Source organism: Solanum stenotomum, chromosome 3 (genome assembly GCF_019186545.1).
Source record: "Solanum stenotomum isolate F172 chromosome 3, ASM1918654v1, whole genome shotgun sequence".
NCBI lineage: Eukaryota > Viridiplantae > Streptophyta > Magnoliopsida > Solanales > Solanaceae > Solanum > Solanum stenotomum.
In genome coordinates, this window is record NC_064284.1 from 24,321,275 (window position 1) to 24,328,558 (window position 7,284).

The 7,284-nt window shown below is 35.1% G+C and overlaps 1 long non-coding RNA gene across 1 annotated transcript; it reads right to left on the reverse strand.

The window, feature by feature from the left end:
- Window positions 1-5,960: 5,960 nt before the first annotated feature.
- LOC125860766 (uncharacterized) lies at window positions 5,961-7,279 on the reverse strand. Its single transcript, XR_007445875.1, has 3 exons — window positions 7,217-7,279; window positions 6,227-6,764; window positions 5,961-6,139 (listed from the first exon to the last, which is right to left on the reverse strand). It is a non-coding gene; the product is annotated as an uncharacterized LOC125860766 (long non-coding RNA).
- Window positions 7,280-7,284: the final 5 nt, after the last annotated feature.

Below are 7,284 nucleotides of genomic sequence, written 5' to 3' on the forward strand. Positions count from 1 at the left end.
CAAATGGTAAAACTGAGCAGCTGGCTGTAATTTTTCAGCAGTGCAGCAATTTTAAAATAGGGTGCATAAAAAAATTGAGCAGCTAAATGTAATGTTGCAGCAGTGCTGAAATTTTAAAACAGAGCGCATAATAAAATTGAGCAGTTGGCTGCAATTTTTCAGCAGTGTAAAAATTTTAAATTAGAGCTAGCATAAAAAATTGAGTAGCTGGCTGCAATTTTTCAGTAGTACATAAATTTTAAAATAGAGCTAGAATAAAAATTTTGAGCAACTGGCTGGAATGTTGCAGCAGTGCAAAAATTTTAAAAATAAAATTTATGCAGCTTTGCAGAAAATAAAAAACAGGGCCAGCACAAAAGAGTTGTATGGTTAGGAAAAAGTTCTACAGTCGCCTCACCTTAGCTCGTCTCCTCGCCTAACGAACTTAACTCCAACTATTCTTTGAACATTCACTGATTTTTCATACAACTATAGACAACATTGCTCAAACAACTCAAGTTCCTATATAAATTGTAACCCTCCCGTACGAAACTAGTAAGACCTAGCTAAGGCTTGACTGAATCTATTAGGTTGACCTAGAGCCTCACATGTTAGTTTATGGTTGGAAACATGTTTAAATGATGAAAAATGGCTAGTGAAGTTAGTTTGGTGACTTTAGAGGCCAAACGTCAAGAAACGATCATGACGTCCGAAAACTAGTCTTTGGTAATAGTGTCTTGTCGTGGTGTTTGGTGTGTTGTTTGAGGTCTAAAACCCATAGAAGTGACTCTTATTCATAGATGGACATGTTTAGGGTCCAAACGACTGGGTACGACCCCCCCAAGGACCACCCAAAGGGTCCTTGAGGAGGACCCAACCTTTGGCCAAAAGCTGTCAAAAAATAGCTTGACCTACGAAGGGCATTGACGGGCCGTCACTTGACCTACGCCCCGTAGGTAGGTCTCATGGGTTGAGACTTAGTCTAACTCCCCAATCCCCCTCTCTGAACCAAATGATGAGAGCACAGCACGGGTCGTAACTCCACTTACGGTCCGTAGGTGGGTGGCCTTAGGTGCTGCCAATTTTCGTCCTTCTAGTCTTAAGTTGGTGATTAGGAATTAAGTTATTTAATTGACTAAGGGCTTAAGGGGTTATTTAGCTAGTTGATTACTCATATTTATAAGCTAGCAAGACCTTAAGCTAAGTCATGAAATCATTTAGAACCAAGACCCTCAAAACAGTCCCCTAAAAAGAGTTTTTAGTTTTAAGTTAGGAGTGAGGGTCAACTTTAGATGGTCTTATCTCATAGATCAAAACGAATTAGGTGGACCATTACCTATCCAATGAAATAGGTCTCTGAGTCTTCTTTCCAACGCCAATGAGTTTGCCCAATTCCAATCTCGGAGTAAAATGTTATGGTCGAACTAGTGAAGTACTGTCAGAACTACGAAGGCCAAACTACGGTCCATGACTCCACCTACGGTCCGTAGGTGGTGAGCGTAGATGCTGCCAGTTTTATGAAGTTTTTAGTTAAGTTGGGGGTTAATGTTTTAATTAGTTATTAAGTAGGGGTTAAGGGAGGTCGGTGAGGTGGTTAATTAATGGACTATGTAAGCTTATAGGACCCTAAACTAATCCATTAATTCAACACAAGTCAAGACCCCAAAACATAACCCAATTCTTTTCCCTCCCAAAATTCTCTCTCTCAAAACTCTGTCAACTCAAGACTCCATTGAAGAACTTGGAAGGAGCTTAGCAAGGGCTTGTAGATGGGAGGTTTCACACGAAATTCATAGGGCTTAACTAAGGTATGGTTGCTCTTCACTCTTGGGATCCCTTTCCCCAAGAGGTTCTTCCAAAGATGGTTTTCAAAATCCCCCAAATTGTAGATTTCAATCTAAAAACGTGGGTCTTCTTTCTAAATGTTGAATTGTTGTTATAAACTGATTTTGATTGATGATATATGAACAATTATGGATGCATTCATGTAGTGTTGGTGATTTTTGAAGAATCCCCCCATGAGACCCATGTTTCCCCTTCTTCCTCCAATTCTAACCCTAGTTTGTGGTAGATATTAATTGAAGGATATGAATTGAATGTAATGTTATGTAATTCATGTTTGTATGATGATATTACCCTAAATTATGTATGATTACTATGGAATTAGCGTTAAGTCTTGAATAGGGCCTTCAAGGCTATGAGGAGATGATATCAATGTGATTTTTTATGTATTGTTGAATGTACTTGCTTAATTCATGTATGATGAAGTTGGATGATGGTTCCCTCTTCCCTATAATCCTAGTTGGTAATTGAGCATGTTATGATGAGATCCAATGCAAGTATGAATGTTGTGAGATGTTGGTATTATTGTTGTTATGTTGAATTGAAGGTAATTCTTGTTAACACAATATGAACATGCTATGAGTAAAGGTGTTTTATGTGAAAGGCTTTCTCACACATGTACACAACTGAATGAATGAAGCTATTGACTAATGTAATGAATGTGAGTCTCTTGAAAGGTTTCCTCAATTGTACTCTAAACTAGTCTATGTTATCCATGGTATGATGATGTGAAAGGTCATTCTCACATGATGAAGGTTCTTGATGAAAGGTGAATTACTTAGATTGTAATGATGATATACCTAATATGTTGTTGTGGTGTTGATGACCTAGTTTCATCATCCTTAACCCTCTACACTTGAATTAGCTATGAAGTATGTATGTATGTTATGGTATGATTGTTATATGATTGAAAGGTAGTTCTCATGATTATAATGTAATGTAAAGTGAAAGGTTTACTCACTTGCTAAGTGTTTCTAAGGTGAAAGGATTGTTACTCACTTATGAACACATATGAGTTATTATGGTAAGATGTCTACATAAGAATCTAATAAAGGCTAATGTGAACTTATGTGATGACTAAAGATGATTACAAAAGGGAATTAGATGCTTAGCACTGAAAGGGCATGTAAATGAGATGGGGGTCTCACGTTTAGTAAGTCCGGCTCCCTACATGGGTTTCCTCACATTTAGCAAGTCCGGATTACCCACGGTATGTGTTGTCTCATGAGATGGAAACCCCACGTTTAGTAAGTTAGGGTTTCTAGAAGCAATCTCCTTGACCTTTAACTATGTGCCCACATAGGACTCTAGCTTAGTGGATCCACCTAGATAGCTATGTACGAATGGTTACACCTTAGGCAAGTGTTAACCCTCTCTTTTCGGTGTGGGAGTAGAACACCGGATTCCATGTAACTCTCATGGTCTATGTCGGTCATTGCAATATTTCCCTAATGTAAAAGTAAATGAAGGTATGAAAAGTGTGAACTCTTACTACGACTTTCTTAAGTTTTTCTACATAGTGTAAGGGAGGGTATGGGACTTCTCTTGCACATTGCACTTGTGGGATCCTAAGGGATGGTTGTAGTAGTGTTTCTCTTATGATTATGATTATTATAACTTATGTATGTTGAAGCTATGTTGTGTATGATCATTATGAAAATGGTTTACCTATGATATGGACTATTTGAATTATGACTAAGATGTATGATATGAACATGTTGTATGAACTATGCCTTAATGGTGTTGTTCTATCTTATTATGATTATTATGAATAATGCATGCTTTAATTGTATTATGTTAATGATTGACTTTTCTTGATATGAACTAATGTTTGTGAATGTCACCTTTACTATGTATATGACCAATGGATAAGACTAGTGTATGATAAGTATGAGTATGGTGATCCAAAGGTAATACTTAGTGTAGGTAGGACTATGGACCCTACCTATGCATTGCACAAGTAGAACCTAGGGTTACTTATGTTGTTATTATATTATGATGTAATGGTCTTAATGATTGAATATGCATGAGTAGTATGTCTTGTAATGAGTAATATTGTATTAAGATTATGTTTAGAAACTATGTTTATGGTGATGTTATTATCCTTTGTGCTTTGATGAACTATATGTGAATTGCTTGTGACTTGTGATTCTCCAACTCTTTCAAGATGATGTTCAAAATGTGCATAAAGCATGGTTTCAACTAAATGTCCCCTTTTAAGCATGTTTTAATGGTTTTTATGCATGCTTCCATACTTAGTACGTGTGTTGTACTAACCCATATTTCATCTACATTTTTACAAAGTGTAGGGTTTGGTGATGTGATGTCTTATGCTTGGAAGTTAGGTTTCTAAGGAGCTTAGGAATGAAGACTTGGGGAGTCCTCATAATTTCAAGGATGAACCTACCTCGTACTTTTATGTCATTATGTCTCTATGTTTTATGTCTTTAGACTTGTGTAAGGGTCGTGTCCCTAGTAATTATTATGTTAGGGTCGTGTCCCTAAGTTGTTATGAAAGAGTTGTTATTCTAAATGTTATAGATTATTTGAGACATAGTGTCATAGACTCTCTCTTATTTTATGAAGACTTCGATTGTAAAGAAAAGTTTTAAATTTTCTGCTATTTTCATATGCTTTAATGTTCATGATATGCTAAGGGCTTGTATAAGACCTCTGAGAGGTCGAGTACACCATGTTCCGACTAGGGGGTGCTCTCGGGTCCTTACATAAATATAAATGAATTATGCTCGTCTTCTGTTAATACCACTTTCAACAAGAAAACTGTTAATACAAAAATGTCTCCTGACCATTGAAAAGATGATAGCAAATAAAATGTTTTCTTCTAAGTTGTTGTCATACAGAAGTAGACTGCAACTATTGTAGAGTGGTATGTCACAACAATATGCAAGCCTAAGATAACAGGGGCATTGAATGTGATAGATATATATACATGGAACAAGGCGGCAATTGTAAGCAATAAGAAGTCACTGACTCTAATGAACAAGATAGAACACGATTCATTTTCGATATTTTATCTTATTCTACTGCACAATTCACACAATAGGAAACAAGTCTATTATTCCATCTTTCTTGAAGTTTACTTGTGTAACTGGGAATATTTCCTTTTCTCATCGAAAGACCCATTTATTGTTATTTAATCAGACATTCATTACGTGTTACATTTCAACAAAATAAATTAAAAAGTCAGGTATATTGTTACTAACTTGGTCAGCTGAAAAGGCAGTGGTCATTCAGTTGATAAGGACGATGTTGTAGGCAGGACATATGATTGTTGAGCAGTGACTAATTCTTTCATTTTCATTATTTCTTTCATCTCATCTTCTATGGTAGACTAGTGACCGTTCAAGGATTTGTTTTCTTGTTGGATTGCCATTTTCCCCCCTTTACATCAAAGTCAAACATGTCAAATAGCACAAACCTCGTAAATATTTCATTTAGAAAAATAATTTTATGATAATACCTTTTGATAAATAATCTCTCGAATAGGCTTGCTATCAATATGATGAAGCATCTTCAACTTGGCTCGATTTGTTGCATTCCTAATGCTTCTTGCTTGTATTTGTTCAACAATAAACTTCTAGTGCAAGTAATTAGGTGTATGTTAGCTAGTTGGTGTATCCAGAATGCTAGTACACTATGTATCAGACATTTTATACTTAGGTTTGGTTTCAGGTATATTAGGTGCTAAGGAGGAAAATCAAACTACGGAAAAGTGTATCAAAGTAAACTATTAACTAAGTATGCGTACCTGAAAACTTTCAGAAGAAAAATGTTCCTTTACTAATCATTCTCATTCTTTTTTGTCTACTCTCCTGGGACATTCTTAAGAGACTGTTGGATTGGCTTGTCCTTCACATATTTTGCATGCAAGTGTTCTCTCCATTTGTTCCATAAATCGTTCATCCATCCCAACATATGATCACAATGATCATTCATATCAGCACTTTCAAATTTATGCTATAACAATTGAAACATGAGTTGAGTTATTATTTTTAGAAAATGGAGAGGCATCATAAGTTGTTAGGTGTATATTAAAATTGAAATGTTAAAATTATTCGACAAGTGTACATTACTTTTGAAACTTCCGTTACTGAAAGATATAATGATACCCCCAAGGAACAAATATTACGATGACAAACATTTTTTTCCAAATGCCCTGAAAAAAGATTGTTATTTGTTCCAACCGTTCGATTATTGTAAAATGTTACTTTCAGCTTTTGTCCAATTTCAAGTTAAGCAACTTATTTGCACTTGTTGCTTCCTCGAACTCTTTTTACCTTTGTAGGATTAGATGAACCTACAATTGCATAATTTGATAAAAAAAAACTATAGCCATCAAACTCATTTCTAAGACTTAATAACATATGAATTCAAAATATCATACATTTTTCTATTGTTTGAGAGTGTTTCATAACTTGATCAATAGATGAAGGCAATGAAACATTGGTTTGCATATCCTCTTTCTCAAGAACTAATTTTTTCATTTTTTGCTTTTCTTGACTAGAAGACATGGTAAAACTCGATTTGGTGCATTTAGTAGGAGTATCATTAGCAAAAATAGCACTCTTGTTGAAAGATCCCACCTCATATTCAGAAATTCCTATAGAGGAGCTCAAAGATCCAGTTCTTTTTTCTAGTCCCTTTCCTATAGCACTTGGACCCACTAAACATGATATTAAAGTTTATCAAAAACATGAAAACACAATAGATTTTCAAAAAATACAATACATTTGAAAAGATCTTACTTGTTTCAACTTCATGGGTGTATTTCTTAACTTGATTAGTAAATGTTGGAGATGAAGTATTAATTTGAATGTTCTCTTTCTCAAAAGCCATGAGGTTCTTATGCATAATTTGTATTCCTTGACTAGTGGACACGGTAGAGTTTTTAAGTCCTTGTGCTCGTTCCTTCCCTATAGAACCTGAAAAAAAACAAATCATACTTTATAAGTTGACTAATATATCACAAGACATGAAAATAACCAGAGATGTCTACATGGAGTTTTGTAAGCTGATTTTGTTTCACAAGTTCTCTTTTGTGAATATTATGTATTCAACATCAGTTTCTTAAGCTGATTTTTGGCCTCGTATTTACCTTCTTATCATGGTAGTTTCATATATCACGTCTTATGCCTATATTCAACATCAAACAGAAAGCTGGAAAAATATTTTCCACGCCTTCTCCTCCAAGATAAAATACAGAATACAGAAAGATGGAAAAAATATTTTCCTTCAACACAAATAAAATTTTTGGTTATGGTCTGAAATAAAAGAATACAAAATATCTTACTTGTTTCAATTTTTTTGATGTACTTCTTAACTAGACCACTTAATAGAGGTAATATACCCTTAGATGGTAAATTTCCTTTCTCACCCAAAGATTTAAGCCCTCGACCTCGTCCCTTTCCACCAGCACCAGGCGTGACAAATGTATATCTGATA